General features: G+C 45.8%; 7 non-coding genes across 7 annotated transcripts; all 7 read right to left on the reverse strand.

Annotated features, from left to right (window-relative positions):
• Nucleotides 1-556: 556 nt before the first annotated feature.
• On the reverse strand, nucleotides 557-748 carry LOC142653956 (U2 spliceosomal RNA). Its single transcript, XR_012848791.1, has one exon. It is a non-coding gene; the product is annotated as a U2 spliceosomal RNA (small nuclear RNA).
• Nucleotides 749-7,587: 6,839 nt separating this feature from the next.
• On the reverse strand, nucleotides 7,588-7,778 carry LOC142653492 (U2 spliceosomal RNA). The gene has a single exon (XR_012848422.1). It is a non-coding gene; the product is annotated as a U2 spliceosomal RNA (small nuclear RNA).
• Nucleotides 7,779-9,064: 1,286 nt separating this feature from the next.
• LOC142653493 (U2 spliceosomal RNA) lies at nucleotides 9,065-9,255 on the reverse strand. The gene has a single exon (XR_012848423.1). It is a non-coding gene; the product is annotated as a U2 spliceosomal RNA (small nuclear RNA).
• A 1,286-nt stretch (nucleotides 9,256-10,541) lies between these two features.
• On the reverse strand, nucleotides 10,542-10,732 carry LOC142653494 (U2 spliceosomal RNA). Its single transcript, XR_012848424.1, has one exon. It is a non-coding gene; the product is annotated as a U2 spliceosomal RNA (small nuclear RNA).
• A 1,286-nt stretch (nucleotides 10,733-12,018) lies between these two features.
• LOC142653496 (U2 spliceosomal RNA) lies at nucleotides 12,019-12,209 on the reverse strand. Its single transcript, XR_012848426.1, has one exon. It is a non-coding gene; the product is annotated as a U2 spliceosomal RNA (small nuclear RNA).
• A 1,286-nt stretch (nucleotides 12,210-13,495) lies between these two features.
• LOC142653957 (U2 spliceosomal RNA) lies at nucleotides 13,496-13,687 on the reverse strand. The gene has a single exon (XR_012848792.1). It is a non-coding gene; the product is annotated as a U2 spliceosomal RNA (small nuclear RNA).
• A 6,838-nt stretch (nucleotides 13,688-20,525) lies between these two features.
• Nucleotides 20,526-20,717, reverse strand: LOC142653978 (U2 spliceosomal RNA). The gene has a single exon (XR_012848811.1). It is a non-coding gene; the product is annotated as a U2 spliceosomal RNA (small nuclear RNA).
• Between the last annotated feature and the right edge of the window lie 140 nt (nucleotides 20,718-20,857).

Consider the following 20,857-nt stretch of genomic DNA (forward strand, 5'->3'; position numbering starts at 1 on the left):
ATCCAAATTGCTGCTCTCTTTGTAGGCAAGCAAGGGTTTGTTGCAACTGCAATTCTTACTTCTTCTTGAAATGTAGGGACGACAGTACATTCCATCACATCCACCTAGTGTACACAGGTAGGTCCATTGTGGCGGGTAGGCGGCTGGCTGCTTTAATGGCTGTTTGCTGTTCCCCTACTCCACTCCACTCCACTATTTGACTGTGGTGCTGCATCAATCAGTGGCTGGCTCAGGTGCAGCTCTTTAACTTACCTAGGAGGGAGGGAGGGAGGGAGGGCGGAGAGAAGACAAGGAAGGTGAATGAGCTGTTCCAATGTGAAATGCCGGAAACACAGAAACACAGAAGACACACACACACACACACACAACAAGAGGTGGCAATGTATTCATTAATTGCATTTAATAAATGAGCTCATTATCACACATGACTGTACAAATGCATTGTCCAACAGGTGTTGAAATAATGGGATTAAAAGGGGAGATCCCTTCAGAAAGACAGAAACAATGGCAAAGAGAAAAAACACTTTTGGAATCTGATTTTAGTCAACACATAAGGGAAGGGTGCACCGGTCCTGGAAATACTGCAATACCAGGTCAATGCGTGGAGTGGACAGAGCAAGCTCTATTTCCATCTCCCTGTTCTAAAAATCCATTTAATATATGGTCCCCAGATAGGGGACGTATCAGATATTAAACTGATAAGAACAGATAAGGTTTCAACAAAGTTTTTTATTGGCAAAAATAATATATTTTACAGACTTTTTTTTAAAATTGAAACCACAAGATAAAATCAACAGCATAATACATGAATATTCATACATTTAAATGAATACAAAAGTAATAATAATAAGACCATTAATACAGATGTTATAATAAAAGTACAGAACAATAGCAGGATAAAATTTATACAGGGCATAAAAGACATAAAAGAATAAAACCATTTTTATTTACAATGTTATGGTATTCCACATTTGCAAACACCACATGGATGTTGCTTCTTTTACCCCTAGCTGCTTTTTGTCCCTAAGATAATAAATATACATTTCACTTAGGGCATATTTCACACAATTTTTAACGTCAATAAAATCATGTTTAAAAAGCAGAATGTTCCTAACCTTCCAAATGGCATTCTTAAAACAGTTTAAAATGATCCAACAGACCATTTGCTGTTTAAAACTTGGGCAGTTAAAAAGACCATAAAACACGTATTCAAATTTAAGATCTTTAAGACCGCAGGCCCATTTCAGCAATGGGCCTACCTTCCTCCAAACCTCCTGTGCATATGGGCAGTTCCAAAACAGGTGCATTATCGTCTCGTCGTCACCACACCTGTCTCTCGGGCACTTGGCTCTCGCCACCAGTCCTCGCCTATGCTGGAATTCACGAGTAGGGAGGCACTGGTGAACGATTGCCCAGGCAAGGTCCTTGTGCACATTTGCCATAAATTTCCCGAAAACGTTCCGCCACACCACCTTGGACCTTGCCTGTGAGAAATTTGAAACTGCCAGTGTATCCTCCTGCCGCCTACAGGAGAGTGACACTTTTTTCTGGTCCCCCAATATGTCAGGCTCCAATTCTTGGAGACCTAGGAGCCTGACAGTTTTTTCGAGCACCGCATATTGTTTTGGGGGACACAGAAGCACAGGAGAATTCAAAGGGACACGAAACCATCGTTTAAAAATCATGCCCGTAGCGTACTTTAAAAAGTAGCTAAAAATACCATCAGAATTATATATTTTAAAACAGAAGCAAAAGTATTTAATGTAAAAGAAGTTAAAAAGGTTAGGAACATCTCTCCCGCCATTGTCCTTACATCTGTACATAAAATCACGTTTTAGTTTTTCCATTTTGGAACCCCATAAAAACATAAAACAGATCCTGGTCACTTTTTTAATATATAAAATTGTTGGAGGGAAAACCATAGCTACATAAAGCATTATGGGTAATAAAACAGATTTAATTATTAAAACTTTTCCCTCCATGGTGAGATTTCTCAAATTCCACATTAAAACCTTTTTTTCCATTTTGGCAATTACTGAATCCCAATTGGGTCTCCCATCGTTTTCTTGATTAAAAACAATTCCTAAAATTTTTATCTGATCCTGCTGCATGTTAACTCCTGGTGTCACAGAGGAATCCCATACACCAGTATAAAAACAGTCACACTTATCAACGTTTAATTTAAAACCAGAGGCTTCACAAAAAAAGCCGGTGTTCCTCAATGCCCGTCTCATAGAAGCGGCGTCTGGGCATAGGACGGTGGCGTCATCCATATAGCCTAGGATTTTTACCTGGTTCCCCCTTCCTCCAGGTATGGGCACGCCTCTGATGACTTTATCATCTCTTATTAGGGTGAACAGAGGTTCTATGGCACAAATAAAAAGGAGCGGAGACAACGGGCACCCCTGTTTCACCCCTGATAAAAGAGGAACACCTTTAGTTAAAAATCCGTTGATAGAAATTTGGCTAAAACAGGATCGATATAAAAGCTTAATACGTGTTAAAATAATTTCAGGAACAGCCATCTTTTTAAGAACCATAAAAAGATATTCATGGGAGACCCGGTCAAAAGCCTTCTCGAAATCTAAGGATAAAATAGCAAGGCTTTGACCCCTTTCTTTAAAATACCAAATGATGTCACGTAAAATATTCAGGGACTCAGTAATTGACCTCCCAGGTACCCCACATACCTGGTTTGGATGGATTAATTTATGAATAAAAGGTTTAAAACGGATTGTTATTAGTTTAGCTAAAATTTTACAATCAACGTTTAAAAGAGTAATAGGGCGCCAGTTTTTTAACTGGTCCCTCTCACCTTTTTTAAAAATTAAGGACACAATCCCCCTCCTCCAGGAAGGGGGCAGCTCTTCAGTAATAAAAACTTCCTTATACAATAAAAACATGTCATTCTTTAAAATTTCCCAAAAAGCATGATAAAATTCGATGGGCAGACCATCTTCCCCAGGAGCTTTCCCATTAGAAAAACTTTTAAAAGCAAATAAAAGTTCCTCCAAGGTAATATTACGGGATAAAACTTCCTGGTCTAAAATATCTAGCTTGGCATCAAGGGAATTAAGAACATGTTCTAAAAAGGAAGGATCAATATTTTTCTTGTTAAAAAGAGATTGGTAGAAATTAAAAGCAGAATTTAAAATGCCGACCATAGTGGTTTCTCCTTCAAGGTTTAAAATGACATCTCGTTTATCCATTACCTTTTTGAAGAAGAACCGGGAACACTTCTCGCCATCCTCGAGGTGCTTTACATGTGAATTAAAAATTATTTGTTTCCCTTTCTCTTCTATGGCATATTTTATTTCAGCTTTAAGATTTAAGATATCATCATCAACATCCATACCAATCTCCTTCAATTTAAAAAGTACATGTAAACGTTTATTAAGAACATAAAACCATTGTTTTTTCTCTTTTGCTTTCTTCTTACCTGCTCGAATAAAAAAAGCTCTGATTTTGGGTTTAATGCCCTCCCACCAGTGTAGCATAGGCTGACTGGGCGCTCTATGGGACTGCCAACACTGGTAGGTCCGCACAAACTCCTCTTTAATGATGGGGTCCTCCAGGAGTGTGGTGTTTAGTCTCCAGGGACCCCTACAAGCTTTTTGCTCTCCCTCTAGCTCCAGGTGCACTGAAAGGAGCTTGTGATCAGATAAAATATTTGTTAAAAGCAAACATTTTTTGGGAATAAAACTATTAGAAGTGAAAATAAAATCAATTCTGGAGCTCACTCTTCCATTGGACCAGGTGGGGCCTGGGTCCGCAGGCAAGAGTTCCCTCCAGCAATCTTTCAATTTAAAATCACCAATAAAATTCTTGAGCAGGTAAGAAGTACGGTCAATTTTTCGATTAAAATCCCCACCCTGCCGGTGTTCTCCATCTCGCACACAGTTAAAATCACCACCCACCAGCAGGGGGGTAGACCCAACACAAAACAATGGTAAAATCTCTAATAGTTCTGCCCTCTCCTGTTTGGTAGGAGGGGCATAAACGTTTAAAACACGAATTAAAATTCCATTAAAAAGCAAATGTATTAAAATAGCTCTGCCGGGCATGATTTCAGTCACTGTTTGGATGGAGATAAAACGACCTCGGCAGAGCAATCCAACCCCCGCAGAGCGACAGTCATTTCCACCAGACCAGACTGAGGGGCCTAGTTTCCAGTCCATCTTTAAATCTTGATATTCCAAGTCATTAGGGATTCCACATTCTTGAAGCAGGCAAAGGTCAAAGTCCACAGTCTCTAAAAATGAAAATAAAGCAGTCCTGCGGACAGGGCTCTTTAGGGACCTCACATTTAGTGAGGCGACTTTGATAGGAACCAACATAGTCTTAGTTGAGGTCAGGGTCCGAACCAGAAGAGTCGTACTCGGAGATCAGCTGCGAGTCTGGACCCCCTTTTTGAGGGGTCAATAAATCTTGGATGTTGGTAGGGTCAGAGCCAGATACGTGGGCGGCTCCAACCCCCACACTGCTCTCATCCGAACTCCGATAGGCAGCTTTCCTCCGAACTCCGGACTCCTCTTCCTCTCGCTGTCTCTTTGCAGAATGGCTCCTATCCATCTCCTCGAAGTCGCTCTCACCCATCTCTGGCCCCTGGCTGAAGATATCGCTGATGTCCTTCCTGGGCAGCTGCACAGGGGCCTGTGAGGTCCCATCACTCTTGGCAACCTTTGCCTGCTTACGGGGAGCCTTCATCGCAAGCCCCTCCACAACCGCAGTGGAGGAACTTTGCTCCGACCCCCCCGTTGACCGGAAATGGTCAAAACGAGGCTCCAATCCAGCATATTTTAGGGTTTTCTTAATGGAGCCCTCGTCTGACACAGAGTGTCTCCGCTCCATGCCCACACTCTTGGGACAGGCGTCAGGTCCTACTGCAGAACCTACGGAGCCACGACGCCTGTCGCTAACCACTGCCTCAACAGGGTCCACTGCAGGCGGAGCAGAGGACCTGTTTGCAGAGGTGCCGGTCAACTTATGTCCAGCAGAGTCAGAATTCCTCCTGCTCTGCCTGGACCCGGTGGAATCCCTATGGCCGTCCCTCGAGGCTGACATCGGTGGGCCCCCCGATGGAGCTGTGAAGGACTTTGGCCTGGACCCCTCAGTCGTCAATGCTCGTTTTGGGGCATTACCAGCGGCGTCTGCACATGTTGCAAACTGCCGCTCTGGCCCTGGTCTGGGTGGCCCAGATTTCGCTCTGCGGGGGCAATCTTTAAAAGCATGCCCAGTCATGCCGCACAGATTGCACAACACCTCGGAACTGCATTTTGCCGCTACGTGTCCAACCTGGCCACACCTGTTACACTGCACCACATGGGGCCGGTCACAATGTTCTCTGGTGTGGCCATATCTCAAGCAGTTCCGGCAGGCTATTGGCATCTGGGGGTAAAATAGGAATCCTCGATTCTTCCCAATGGCAAAGTTCTGGGGTGGGTGATGTAAGCCTCCAATGCCATTGGGATCCTGGCGGAACTTCACCCAATATTTTCTTTTGCCATTCCAGAAGCTCTGGGTGTTCAAGATTTTATGTGAGAAGCGGACCTCCCTGCAGTAACGACTGAGGAAGGTTTCAATGTCACACTCTGAGACAAATGGACTGAACATGCACATCACGAGCGGGACTTCTTCCTCCCCGTAGAGGAATAAAAAGTTCAGTCCATTTAGCCGCTCCTCACTCTGGTCCGCATCAGACAATCTTTTGTGCATGTTGTCGCAACATGCCGCGGCCGTAAAGGATACGGTGTACCGACCGCGGCTTTCCTGGTCGTTGAGACACAGGATGTCCGCCCGCTTGAGCCCCAGGAAGTCCAGCAGAATCACCTCCACAATGAAGCGAAGGTTCTTCCGCTGGCGATGGCCTTCTTCCACCTCGATGCGGACGGACTGGCGCAACCGGGTGTCCCCGGATGCAAATCCAAATGTATATGGCATTTTCAGTGCCTGGGGGCTAAGCCTGTCCCTTATAGCAGCAAGGGCTCAGATTCCACAATTAAGTGGAACCCTCCCCCAAGGCCAAGGATTAGGGTACCCCAGACACCTACGAAGCCCGATAAACGCCCTCGGAACGCTCTTAGAAAAACGCCTCAAGGCCGGTTGACCTCTTGGGTAAGGCGCGATCGCAACTCGTTGTCCGGGGGCTAAGCCCACTCCCCAAATAGCAGCAAGGGGGTGAAGTCTCTCTGTGAAAAGAGACGATCCCCCAAGGCCAAGGAGCAGGGTACCCCGGACACCTCCCAACAAAACCAGATGCAGAAATACTACACCTGATCTTGCCAAAAGGCCGAGAAGCGATAACCCGAGCGGCCCTTGCCTTGCCCGAGCCTGTCCCATACTGCTGTTCACCCCTTGCAGCGATTCAGCCTACTCCTAGGCAATTCCATGGGGCCCTGCAGGCTCACACACATTTACAGCTACTAAGCGGGAGGTGAATAAAGGCCGGAGAGGAAGCCAGACAGGATTTGCTTCTTTTGCTTGCACCACAATGCAGTGCTGAAAGAGGAGGAATCTACATAAAAACGCCTTCCTGGCAACGCCCAAATGCCCTCCTGCCATGCAGATAAACACTGGCAGCGGCAGCAAGTGCATGCCCACAGCCACCCCTTGTTCCTTCACACCTTGTATCAGCTTTAATCCAGTCCTGTGCTGCCTGCTGAGCAGCACTGAACAACACTGCCTGGGCCCAGGCTTTTATCTCTGAGGCAGGCCCCATTATGATGTCAGAAAGCTGGCTCTGGAATCCTGAGGGCTCCACTATGACACGTGCAAAGTTCCGTCTGAACTTTATATAAGACTGTGAGGCTCAGTCAGTCACTCAGTGTTGCCTGAGAGGGCAACACTGCAACAGCCGGCCGCCAGGCTGTCTTTTTTTTGCACATTTATTTGCCTCCAGGAGGCCACAAGAGGGAGACAAGGGACTGCAAAATGGAAAATAGGCATCCACCAACTTTACAGACAACTTCTCTTTGCTCCTACAACCTCCATCCTTGCACAGTTTGTTATTCTTCCAGGTAACATAGTAACAAATCCAAATTGCTGCTCTCTTTGTAGGCAAGCAAGGGTTTGTTGCAACTGCAATTCTTACTTCTTCTTGAAATGTAGGGACGACAGTACATTCCATCACATCCACCTAGTGTACACAGGTAGGTCCATTGTGGCGGGTAGGCGGCTGGCTGCTTTAATGGCTGTTTGCTGTTCCCCTACTCCACTCCACTCCACTATTTGACTGTGGTGCTGCATCAATCAGTGGCTGGCTCAGGTGCAGCTCTTTAACTTACCTAGGAGGGAGGGAGGGAGGGAGGGCGGAGAGAAGACAAGGAAGGTGAATGAGCTGTTCCAATGTGAAATGCCGGAAACACAGAAACACAGAAGACACACACACACACACACACAACAAGAGGTGGCAATGTATTCATTAATTGCATTTAATAAATGAGCTCATTATCACACATGACTGTACAAATGCATTGTCCAACAGGTGTTGAAATAATGGGATTAAAAGGGGAGATCCCTTCAGAAAGACAGAAACAATGGCAAAGAGAAAAAACACTTTTGGAATCTGATTTTAGTCAACACATAAGGGAAGGGTGCACCGGTCCTGGAAATACTGCAATACCAGGTCAATGCGTGGAGTGGACAGAGCAAGCTCTATTTCCATCTCCCTGTTCTAAAAATCCATTTAATATATGGTCCCCAGATAGGGGACGTATCAGATATTAAACTGATAAGAACAGATACTACACTTGATCTTAGCCAAAAGGCCGAGAAGCGATAACCCGAGCGGCCCTTGCCTTGCCCGAGCCTGTCCCATACTGCTGTTCACCCCTTGCAGCGATTCAGCCTACTCCTAGGCAATTCCATGGGGCCCTGCAGGCTCACACACATTTACAGCTACTAAGCGGGAGGTGAATAAAGGCCGGAGAGGAAGCCAGACAGGATTTGCTTCTTTTGCTTGCACCACAATGCAGTGCTGAAAGAGGAGGAATCTACATAAAAACGCCTTCCTGGCAACGCCCAAATGCCCTCCTGCCATGCAGATAAACACTGGCAGCGGCAGCAAGTGCATGCCCACAGCCACCCCTTGTTCCTTCACACCTTGTATCAGCTTTAATCCAGTCCTGTGCTGCCTGCTGAGCAGCACTGAACAACACTGCCTGGGCCCAGGCTTTTATCTCTGAGGCAGGCCCCATTATGATGTCAGAAAGCTGGCTCTGGAATCCTGAGGGCTCCACTATGACACGTGCAAAGTTCCGTCTGAACTTTATATAAGACTGTGAGGCTCAGTCAGTCACTCAGTGTTGCCTGAGAGGGCAACACTGCAACAGCCGGCCGCCAGGCTGTCTTTTTTTTGCACATTTATTTGCCTCCAGGAGGCCACAAGAGGGAGACAAGGGACTGCAAAATGGAAAATAGGCATCCACCAACTTTACAGACAACTTCTCTTTGCTCCTACAACCTCCATCCTTGCACAGTTTGTTATTCTTCCAGGTAACATAGTAACAAATCCAAATTGCTGCTCTCTTTGTAGGCAAGCAAGGGTTTGTTGCAACTGCAATTCTTACTTCTTCTTGAAATGTAGGGACGACAGTACATTCCATCACATCCACCTAGTGTACACAGGTAGGTCCATTGTGGCGGGTAGGCGGCTGGCTGCTTTAATGGCTGTTTGCTGTTCCCCTACTCCACTCCACTCCACTATTTGACTGTGGTGCTGCATCAATCAGTGGCTGGCTCAGGTGCAGCTCTTTAACTTACCTAGGAGGGAGGGAGGGAGGGAGGGCGGAGAGAAGACAAGGAAGGTGAATGAGCTGTTCCAATGTGAAATGCCGGAAACACAGAAACACAGAAGACACACACACACACACACACAACAAGAGGTGGCAATGTATTCATTAATTGCATTTAATAAATGAGCTCATTATCACACATGACTGTACAAATGCATTGTCCAACAGGTGTTGAAATAATGGGATTAAAAGGGGAGATCCCTTCAGAAAGACAGAAACAATGGCAAAGAGAAAAAACACTTTTGGAATCTGATTTTAGTCAACACATAAGGGAAGGGTGCACCGGTCCTGGAAATACTGCAATACCAGGTCAATGCGTGGAGTGGACAGAGCAAGCTCTATTTCCATCTCCCTGTTCTAAAAATCCATTTAATATATGGTCCCCAGATAGGGGACGTATCAGATATTAAACTGATAAGAACAGATACTACACTTGATCTTAGCCAAAAGGCCGAGAAGCGATAACCCGAGCGGCCCTTGCCTTGCCCGAGCCTGTCCCATACTGCTGTTCACCCCTTGCAGCGATTCAGCCTACTCCTAGGCAATTCCATGGGGCCCTGCAGGCTCACACACATTTACAGCTACTAAGCGGGAGGTGAATAAAGGCCGGAGAGGAAGCCAGACAGGATTTGCTTCTTTTGCTTGCACCACAATGCAGTGCTGAAAGAGGAGGAATCTACATAAAAACGCCTTCCTGGCAACGCCCAAATGCCCTCCTGCCATGCAGATAAACACTGGCAGCGGCAGCAAGTGCATGCCCACAGCCACCCCTTGTTCCTTCACACCTTGTATCAGCTTTAATCCAGTCCTGTGCTGCCTGCTGAGCAGCACTGAACAACACTGCCTGGGCCCAGGCTTTTATCTCTGAGGCAGGCCCCATTATGATGTCAGAAAGCTGGCTCTGGAATCCTGAGGGCTCCACTATGACACGTGCAAAGTTCCGTCTGAACTTTATATAAGACTGTGAGGCTCAGTCAGTCACTCAGTGTTGCCTGAGAGGGCAACACTGCAACAGCCGGCCGCCAGGCTGTCTTTTTTTTGCACATTTATTTGCCTCCAGGAGGCCACAAGAGGGAGACAAGGGACTGCAAAATGGAAAATAGGCATCCACCAACTTTACAGACAACTTCTCTTTGCTCCTACAACCTCCATCCTTGCACAGTTTGTTATTCTTCCAGGTAACATAGTAACAAATCCAAATTGCTGCTCTCTTTGTAGGCAAGCAAGGGTTTGTTGCAACTGCAATTCTTACTTCTTCTTGAAATGTAGGGACGACAGTACATTCCATCACATCCACCTAGTGTACACAGGTAGGTCCATTGTGGCGGGTAGGCGGCTGGCTGCTTTAATGGCTGTTTGCTGTTCCCCTACTCCACTCCACTCCACTATTTGACTGTGGTGCTGCATCAATCAGTGGCTGGCTCAGGTGCAGCTCTTTAACTTACCTAGGAGGGAGGGAGGGAGGGAGGGCGGAGAGAAGACAAGGAAGGTGAATGAGCTGTTCCAATGTGAAATGCCGGAAACACAGAAACACAGAAGACACACACACACACACACACAACAAGAGGTGGCAATGTATTCATTAATTGCATTTAATAAATGAGCTCATTATCACACATGACTGTACAAATGCATTGTCCAACAGGTGTTGAAATAATGGGATTAAAAGGGGAGATCCCTTCAGAAAGACAGAAACAATGGCAAAGAGAAAAAACACTTTTGGAATCTGATTTTAGTCAACACATAAGGGAAGGGTGCACCGGTCCTGGAAATACTGCAATACCAGGTCAATGCGTGGAGTGGACAGAGCAAGCTCTATTTCCATCTCCCTGTTCTAAAAATCCATTTAATATATGGTCCCCAGATAGGGGACGTATCAGATATTAAACTGATAAGAACAGATACTACACTTGATCTTAGCCAAAAGGCCGAGAAGCGATAACCCGAGCGGCCCTTGCCTTGCCCGAGCCTGTCCCATACTGCTGTTCACCCCTTGCAGCGATTCAGCCTACTCCTAGGCAATTCCATGGGGCCCTGCAGGCTCACACACATTTACAGCTACTAAGCGGGAGGTGAATAAAGGCCGGAGAGGAAGCCAGACAGGATTTGCTTCTTTTGCTTGCACCACAATGCAGTGCTGAAAGAGGAGGAATCTACATAAAAACGCCTTCCTGGCAACGCCCAAATGCCCTCCTGCCATGCAGATAAACACTGGCAGCGGCAGCAAGTGCATGCCCACAGCCACCCCTTGTTCCTTCACACCTTGTATCAGCTTTAATCCAGTCCTGTGCTGCCTGCTGAGCAGCACTGAACAACACTGCCTGGGCCCAGGCTTTTATCTCTGAGGCAGGCCCCATTATGATGTCAGAAAGCTGGCTCTGGAATCCTGAGGGCTCCACTATGACACGTGCAAAGTTCCGTCTGAACTTTATATAAGACTGTGAGGCTCAGTCAGTCACTCAGTGTTGCCTGAGAGGGCAACACTGCAACAGCCGGCCGCCAGGCTGTCTTTTTTTTGCACATTTATTTGCCTCCAGGAGGCCACAAGAGGGAGACAAGGGACTGCAAAATGGAAAATAGGCATCCACCAACTTTACAGACAACTTCTCTTTGCTCCTACAACCTCCATCCTTGCACAGTTTGTTATTCTTCCAGGTAACATAGTAACAAATCCAAATTGCTGCTCTCTTTGTAGGCAAGCAAGGGTTTGTTGCAACTGCAATTCTTACTTCTTCTTGAAATGTAGGGACGACAGTACATTCCATCACATCCACCTAGTGTACACAGGTAGGTCCATTGTGGCGGGTAGGCGGCTGGCTGCTTTAATGGCTGTTTGCTGTTCCCCTACTCCACTCCACTCCACTATTTGACTGTGGTGCTGCATCAATCAGTGGCTGGCTCAGGTGCAGCTCTTTAACTTACCTAGGAGGGAGGGAGGGAGGGAGGGCGGAGAGAAGACAAGGAAGGTGAATGAGCTGTTCCAATGTGAAATGCCGGAAACACAGAAACACAGAAGACACACACACACACACACACAACAAGAGGTGGCAATGTATTCATTAATTGCATTTAATAAATGAGCTCATTATCACACATGACTGTACAAATGCATTGTCCAACAGGTGTTGAAATAATGGGATTAAAAGGGGAGATCCCTTCAGAAAGACAGAAACAATGGCAAAGAGAAAAAACACTTTTGGAATCTGATTTTAGTCAACACATAAGGGAAGGGTGCACCGGTCCTGGAAATACTGCAATACCAGGTCAATGCGTGGAGTGGACAGAGCAAGCTCTATTTCCATCTCCCTGTTCTAAAAATCCATTTAATATATGGTCCCCAGATAGGGGACGTATCAGATATTAAACTGATAAGAACAGATACTACACTTGATCTTAGCCAAAAGGCCGAGAAGCGATAACCCGAGCGGCCCTTGCCTTGCCCGAGCCTGTCCCATACTGCTGTTCACCCCTTGCAGCGATTCAGCCTACTCCTAGGCAATTCCATGGGGCCCTGCAGGCTCACACACATTTACAGCTACTAAGCGGGAGGTGAATAAAGGCCGGAGAGGAAGCCAGACAGGATTTGCTTCTTTTGCTTGCACCACAATGCAGTGCTGAAAGAGGAGGAATCTACATAAAAACGCCTTCCTGGCAACGCCCAAATGCCCTCCTGCCATGCAGATAAACACTGGCAGCGGCAGCAAGTGCATGCCCACAGCCACCCCTTGTTCCTTCACACCTTGTATCAGCTTTAATCCAGTCCTGTGCTGCCTGCTGAGCAGCACTGAACAACACTGCCTGGGCCCAGGCTTTTATCTCTGAGGCAGGCCCCATTATGATGTCAGAAAGCTGGCTCTGGAATCCTGAGGGCTCCACTATGACACGTGCAAAGTTCCGTCTGAACTTTATATAAGACTGTGAGGCTCAGTCAGTCACTCAGTGTTGCCTGAGAGGGCAACACTGCAACAGCCGGCCGCCAGGCTGTCTTTTTTTTGCACATTTATTTGCCTCCAGGAGGCCACAAGAGGGAGACAAGGGACTGCAAAATGGAAAATAGGCATCCACCAACTTTACAGACAACTTCTCTTTGCTCCTACAACCTCCATCCTTGCACAGTTTGTTATTCTTCCAGGTAACATAGTAACAAATCCAAATTGCTGCTCTCTTTGTAGGCAAGCAAGGGTTTGTTGCAACTGCAATTCTTACTTCTTCTTGAAATGTAGGGACGACAGTACATTCCATCACATCCACCTAGTGTACACAGGTAGGTCCATTGTGGCGGGTAGGCGGCTGGCTGCTTTAATGGCTGTTTGCTGTTCCCCTACTCCACTCCACTCCACTATTTGACTGTGGTGCTGCATCAATCAGTGGCTGGCTCAGGTGCAGCTCTTTAACTTACCTAGGAGGGAGGGAGGGAGGGAGGGCGGAGAGAAGACAAGGAAGGTGAATGAGCTGTTCCAATGTGAAATGCCGGAAACACAGAAACACAGAAGACACACACACACACACACACAACAAGAGGTGGCAATGTATTCATTAATTGCATTTAATAAATGAGCTCATTATCACACATGACTGTACAAATGCATTGTCCAACAGGTGTTGAAATAATGGGATTAAAAGGGGAGATCCCTTCAGAAAGACAGAAACAATGGCAAAGAGAAAAAACACTTTTGGAATCTGATTTTAGTCAACACATAAGGGAAGGGTGCACCGGTCCTGGAAATACTGCAATACCAGGTCAATGCGTGGAGTGGACAGAGCAAGCTCTATTTCCATCTCCCTGTTCTAAAAATCCATTTAATATATGGTCCCCAGATAGGGGACGTATCAGATATTAAACTGATAAGAACAGATAAGGTTTCAACAAAGTTTTTTATTGGCAAAAATAATATATTTTACAGACTTTTTTTAAAATTGAAACCACAAGATAAAATCAACAGCATAATACATGAATATTCATACATTTAAATGAATACAAAAGTAATAATAATAAGACCAGTAATACAGATGTTATAATAAAAGTACAGAACAATAGCAGGATAAAATTTATACAGGGCATAAAAGACATAAAAGAATAAAACCATTTTTATTTACAATGTTATGGTATTCCACATTTGCAAACACCACATGGATGTTGCTTCTTTTACCCCTAGCTGCTTTTTGTCCCTAAGATAATAAATATACATTTCACTTAGGGCATATTTCACACAATTTTTAACGTCAATAAAATCATGTTTAAAAAGCAGAATGTTCCTAACCTTCCAGATGGCATTCTTAAAACAGTTTAAAATGATCCAACAGACCATTTGCTGTTTAAAACTTGGGCAGTTAAAAAGACCATAAAACACGTATTCAAATTTAAGATCTTTAAGACCGCAGGCCCATTTCAGCAATGGGCCTACCTTCCTCCAAACCTCCTGTGCATATGGGCAGTTCCAAAACAGGTGCATTACCGTCTCGTCGTCACCACACCTGTCTCTCGGGCACTTGGCTCTCGCCACCAGTCCTCGCCTATGCTGGAATTCACGAGTAGGGAGGCACTGGTGAACGATTGCCCAGGCAAGGTCCTTGTGCACATTTGCCATAAATTTCCCGAAAACGTTCCGCCACACCACCTTGGACCTTGCCTGTGAGAAATTTGAAACTGCCAGTGTATCCTCCTGCCGCCTACAGGAGAGTGACACTTTTTTCTGGTCCCCCAATATGTCAGGCTCCAATTCTTGGAGACCTAGGAGCCTGACAGTTTTTTCGAGCACCGCATATTGTTTTGGGGGACACAGAAGCACAGGAGAATTCAAAGGGACACGAAACCATCGTTTAAAAATCATGCCCGTAGCGTACTTTAAAAAGTAGCTAAAAATACCATCAGAATTATACATTTTAAAACAGAAGCAAAAGTATTTAATGTAAAAGAAGTTAAAAAGGTTAGGAACATCTCTCCCGCCATTGTCCTTACATCTGTACATAAAATCACGTTTTAGTTTTTCCATTTTGGAACCCCATAAAAACATAAAACAGATCCTGGTCACTTTTTTAATATATAAAATTGTTGGAGGGAAAACCATAGCTACATAAAGCATTATGGGTAATAAAACAGATTTAATTATTAAAACTTTTCCCTCCATGGTGAGATTTCTCAAATTCCACATTAAAACCTTTTTTTCCATTTTGGCAATTACTGAATCCCAATTGGGTCTCCCATCGTTTTCTTGATTAAAAACAATTCCTAAAATTTTTATCTGATCCTGCTGCATGTTAACTCCTGGTGTCACAGAGGAATCCCATACACCAGTATAAAAACAGTCACACTTATCAACGTTTAATTTAAAACTAGAGGCTTCACAAAAAAAGCCGGTGTTCCTCAATGCCCGTCTCATAGAAGCGGCGTCTGGGCATAGGACGGTGGCGTCATCCATATAGCCTAGGATTTTTATCTGGTTCCCCCTTCCTCCAGGTATGGGCACGCCTCTGATGACTTTATCATCTCTTATTAGGGTGAACAGAGGTTCTATGGCACAAATAAAAAGGAGCGGAGACAACGGGCACCCCTGTTTCACCCCTGATAAAAGAGGAACACCTTTAGTTAAAAATCCGTTGATAGAAATTTGGCTAAAACAGGATCGATATAAAAGCTTAATACGTGTTAAAATAATTTCAGGAACAGCCATCTTTTTAAGAACCATAAAAAGATATTCATGGGAGACCCGGTCAAAAGCCTTCTCGAAATCTAAGGATAAAATAGCAAGGCTTTGACCCCTTTCTTTAAAATACCAAATGATGTCACGTAAAATATTCAGGGACTCAGTAATTGACCTCCCAGGTACCCCACATACCTGGTTTGGATGGATTAATTTATGAATAAAAGGTTTAAAACGGATTGTTATTAGTTTAGCTAAAATTTTACAATCAACGTTTAAAAGAGTAATAGGGCGCCAGTTTTTTAACTGGTCCCTCTCACCTTTTTTAAAAATTAAGGACACAATCCCCCTCCTCCAGGAAGGGGGCAGCTCTTCAGTAATAAAAACTTCCTTATACAATAAAAACATGTCATTCTTTAAAATTTCCCAAAAAGCATGATAAAATTCGATGGGCAGACCATCTTCCCCAGGAGCTTTCCCATTAGAAAAACTTTTAAAAGCAAATAAAAGTTCCTCCAAGGTAATATTACGGGATAAAACTTCCTGGTCTAAAATATCTAGCTTGGCATCAAGGGAATTAAGAACATGTTCTAAAAAGGAAGGATCAATATTTTTCTTGTTAAAAAGAGATTGGTAGAAATTAAAAGCAGAATTTAAAATGCCGACCATAGTGGTTTCTCCTTCAAGGTTTAAAATGACATCTCGTTTATCCATTACCTTTTTGAAGAAGAACCGGGAACACTTCTCGCCATCCTCGAGGTGCTTTACATGTGAATTAAAAATTATTTGTTTCCCTTTCTCTTCTATGGCATGTTTTATTTCAGCTTTAAGATTTAAGATATCATCATCAACATCCATACCAATCTCCTTCAATTTAAAAAGTACATGTAAACGTTTATTAAGAACATAAAACCATTGTTTTTTCTCTTTTGCTTTCTTCTTACCTGCTCGAATAAAAAAAGCTCTGATTTTGGGTTTAATGCCCTCCCACCAGTGTAGCATAGGCTGACTGGGCGCTCTATGGGACTGCCAACACTGGTAGGTCCGCACAAACTCCTCTTTAATGATGGGGTCCTCCAGGAGTGTGGTGTTTAGTCTCCAGGGACCCCTACAAGCTTTTTGCTCTCCCTCTAGCTCCAGGTGCACTGAAAGGAGCTTGTGATCAGATAAAATATTTGTTAAAAGCAAACATTTTTTGGGAATAAAACTATTAGAAGTGAAAATAAAATCAATTCTGGAGCTCACTCTTCCATTGGACCAGGTGGGGCCTGGGTCCGCAGGCAAGAGTTCCCTCCAGCAATCTTTCAATTTAAAATCACCAATAAAATTCTTGAGCAGGTAAGAAGTACGGTCAATTTTTCGATTAAAATCCCCACCCTGCCGGTGTTCTCCATCTCGCACACAGTTAAAATCACCACCCACCAGCAGGGGGGTAGACCCAACACAAAACAATGGTAAAATCTCTAATAGTTCTGCCCTCTCCTGTTTGGTAGGAGGGGCATAAACGTTTAAAACACGAATTAAAATTCCATTAAAAAGCAAATGTATTAAAATAGCTCTGCCGGGCATGATTTCAGTCACTGTTTGGATGGAGATAAAACGACCTCGGCAGAGCAATCCAACCCCCGCAGAGCGACAGTCATTTCCACCAGACCAGACTGAGGGGCCTAGTTTCCAGTCCATCTTTAAATCTTGATATTCCAAGTCATTAGGGATTCCACATTCTTGAAGCAGGCAAAGGTCAAAGTCCACAGTCTCTAAAAATGAAAATAAAGCAGTCCTGCGGACAGGGCTCTTTAGGGACCTCACATTTAGTGAGGCGACTTTGATAGGAACCAACATAGTCTTAGTTGAGGTCAGGGTCCGAACCAGAAGAGTCGTACTCGGAGATCAGCTGCGAGTCTGGACCCCCTTTTTGAGGGGTCAATAAATCTTGGATGTTGGTAGGGTCAGAGCCAGATACGTGGGCGGCTCCAACCCCCACACTGCTCTCATCCGAACTCCGATAGGCAGCTTTCCTCCGAACTCCGGACTCCTCTTCCTCTCGCTGTCTCTTTGCAGAATGGCTCCTATCCATCTCCTCGAAGTCGCTCTCACCCATCTCTGGCCCCTGGCTGAAGATATCGCTGATGTCCTTCCTGGGCAGCTGCACAGGGGCCTGTGAGGTCCCATCACTCTTGGCAACCTTTGCCTGCTTACGGGGAGCCTTCATCGCAAGCCCCTCCACAACCGCAGTGGAGGAACTTTGCTCCGACCCCCCCGTTGACCGGAAATGGTCAAAACGAGGCTCCAATCCAGCATATTTTAGGGTTTTCTTAATGGAGCCCTCGTCTGACACAGAGTGTCTCCGCTCCATGCCCACACTCTTGGGACAGGCGTCAGGTCCTACTGCAGAACCTACGGAGCCACGACGCCTGTCGCTAACCACTGCCTCAACAGGGTCCACTGCAGGCGGAGCAGAGGACCTGTTTGCAGAGGTGCCGGTCAACTTATGTCCAGCAGAGTCAGAATTCCTCCTGCTCTGCCTGGACCCGGTGGAATCCCTATGGCCGTCCCTCGAGGCTGACATCGGTGGGCCCCCCGATGGAGCTGTGAAGGACTTTGGCCTGGACCCCTCAGTCGTCAATGCTCGTTTTGGGGCATTACCAGCGGCGTCTGCACATGTTGCAAACTGCCGCTCTGGCCCTGGTCTGGGTGGCCCAGATTTCGCTCTGCGGGGGCAATCTTTAAAAGCATGCCCAGTCATGCCGCACAGATTGCACAACACCTCGGAACTGCATTTTGCCGCTACGTGTCCAACCTGGCCACACCTGTTACACTGCACCACATGGGGCCGGTCACAATGTTCTCTGGTGTGGCCATATCTCAAGCAGTTCCGGCAGGCTATTGGCATCTGGGGGTAAAATAGGAATCCTCGATTCTTCCCAATGGCAAAGTTCTGGGGTGGGTGATGTAAGCCTCCAATGCCATTGGGATCCTGGCGGAACTTCACCCAATATTTTCTTTTGCCATTCCAGAAGCTCTGGGTGTTCAAGATTTTATGTGAGAAGCGGACCTCCCTGCAGTAACGACTGAGGAAGGTTTCAATGTCACACTCTGAGACAAATGGACTGAACATGCACATCACGAGCGGGACTTCTTCCTCCCCGTAGAGGAATAAAAAGTTCAGTCCATTTAGCCGCTCCTCACTCTGGTCCGCATCAGACAATCTTTTGTGCATGTTGTCGCAACATGCCGCGGCCGTAAAGGATACGGTGTACCGACCGCGGCTTTCCTGGTCGTTGAGACACAGGATGTCCGCCCGCTTGAGCCCCAGGAAGTCCAGCAGAATCACCTCCACAATGAAGCGAAGGTTCTTCCGCTGGCGATGGCCTTCTTCCACCTCGATGCGGACGGACTGGCGCAACCGGGTGTCCCCGGATGCAAATCCAAATGTAAATGGCATTTTCAGTGCCTGGGGGCTAAGCCTGTCCCTTATAGCAGCAAGGGCTCAGATTCCACAATTAAGTGGAACCCTCCCCCAAGGCCAAGGATTAGGGTACCCCAGACACCTACGAAGCCCGATAAACGCCCTCGGAACGCTCTTAGAAAAACGCCTCAAGGCCGGTTGACCTCTTGGGTAAGGCGCGATCGCAACTCGTTGTCCGGGGGCTAAGCCCACTCCCCAAATAGCAGCAAGGGGGTGAAGTCTCTCTGTGAAAAGAGACGATCCCCCAAGGCCAAGGAGCAGGGTACCCCGGACACCTCCCAACAAAACCAGATGCAGAAATACTACACCTGATCTTGCCAAAAGGCCGAGAAGCGATAACCCGAGCGGCCCTTGCCTTGCCCGAGCCTGTCCCATACTGCTGTTCACCCCTTGCAGCGATTCAGCCTACTCCTAGGCAATTCCATGGGGCCCTGCAGGCTCACACACATTTACAGCTACTAAGCGGGAGGTGAATAAAGGCCGGAGAGGAAGCCAGACAGGATTTGCTTCTTTTGCTTGCACCACAATGCAGTGCTGAAAGAGGAGGAATCTACATAAAAACGCCTTCCTGGCAACGCCCAAATGCCCTCCTGCCATGCAGATAAACACTGGCAGCGGCAGCAAGTGCATGCCCACAGCCACCCCTTGTTCCTTCACACCTTGTATCAGCTTTAATCCAGTCCTGTGCTGCCTGCTGAGCAGCACTGAACAACACTGCCTGGGCCCAGGCTTTTATCTCTGAGGCAGGCCCCATTATGATGTCAGAAAGCTGGCTCTGGAATCCTGAGGGCTCCACTATGACACGTGCAAAGTTCCGTCTGAACTTTATATAAGACTGTGAGGCTCAGTCAGTCACTCAGTGTTGCCTGAGAGGGCAACACTGCAACAGCCGGCCGCCAGGCTGTCTTTTTTTTGCACATTTATTTGCCTCCAGGAGGCCACAAGAGGGAGACAAGGGACTGCAAAATGGAAAATAGGCATCCACCAACTTTACAGACAACTTCTCTTTGCTCCTACAACCTCCATCCTTGCACAGTTTGTTATTCTTCCAGGTAACATAGTAACAAATCCAAATTGCTGCTCTCTTTGTAGGCAAGCAAGGGTTTGTTGCAACTGCAATTCTTACTTCTTCTTGAAATGTAGGGACGACAGTACATTCCATCACATCCACCTAGTGTACACAGGTAGGTCCATTGTGGCGGGTAGGCGGCTGGCTGCTTTAATGGCTGTTTGCTGTTCCCCTACTCCACTCCACTCCACTATTTGACTGTGGTGCTGCATCAATCAGTGGCTGGCTCAGGTGCAGCTCTTTAACTTACCTAGGAGGGAGGGAGGGAGGGAGGGCGGAGAGAAGACAAGGAAGGTGAATGAGCTGTTCCAATGTGAAATGCCGGAAACACAGAAACACAGAAGACACACACACACACACACACAACAAGAGGTGGCAATGTATTCATTAATTGCATTTAATAAATGAGCTCATTATCACACATGACTGTACAAATGCATTGTCCAACAGGTGTTGAAATAATGGGATTAAAAGGGGAGATCCCTTCAGAAAGACAGAAACAATGGCAAAGAGAAAAAACACTTTTGGAATCTGATTTTAGTCAACACATAAGGGAAGGGTGCACCGGTCCTGGAAATACTGCAATACCAGGTCAATGCGTGGAGTGGACAGAGCAAGCTCTATTTCCATCTCCCTGTTCTAAAAATCCATTTAATATATGGTCCCCAGATAGGGGACGTATCAGATATTAAACTGATAAGAACAGATAAGGTTTCAACAAAGTTTTTTATTGGCAAAAATATTATATTTTACAGACTTTTTTTTAAAATTGAAACCACAAGATAAAATCAATGGCATAATACATAAATATTCATACATTTAAATGAATACAAAAGTAATAATAATAAGACCAGTAATACAGATGTTATAATAAAAGTACAGAACA

Source organism: Rhinoderma darwinii, chromosome 5 (assembly GCF_050947455.1).
Source record: "Rhinoderma darwinii isolate aRhiDar2 chromosome 5, aRhiDar2.hap1, whole genome shotgun sequence".
In the NCBI taxonomy this organism is placed as follows: domain Eukaryota; kingdom Metazoa; phylum Chordata; class Amphibia; order Anura; family Rhinodermatidae; genus Rhinoderma; species Rhinoderma darwinii.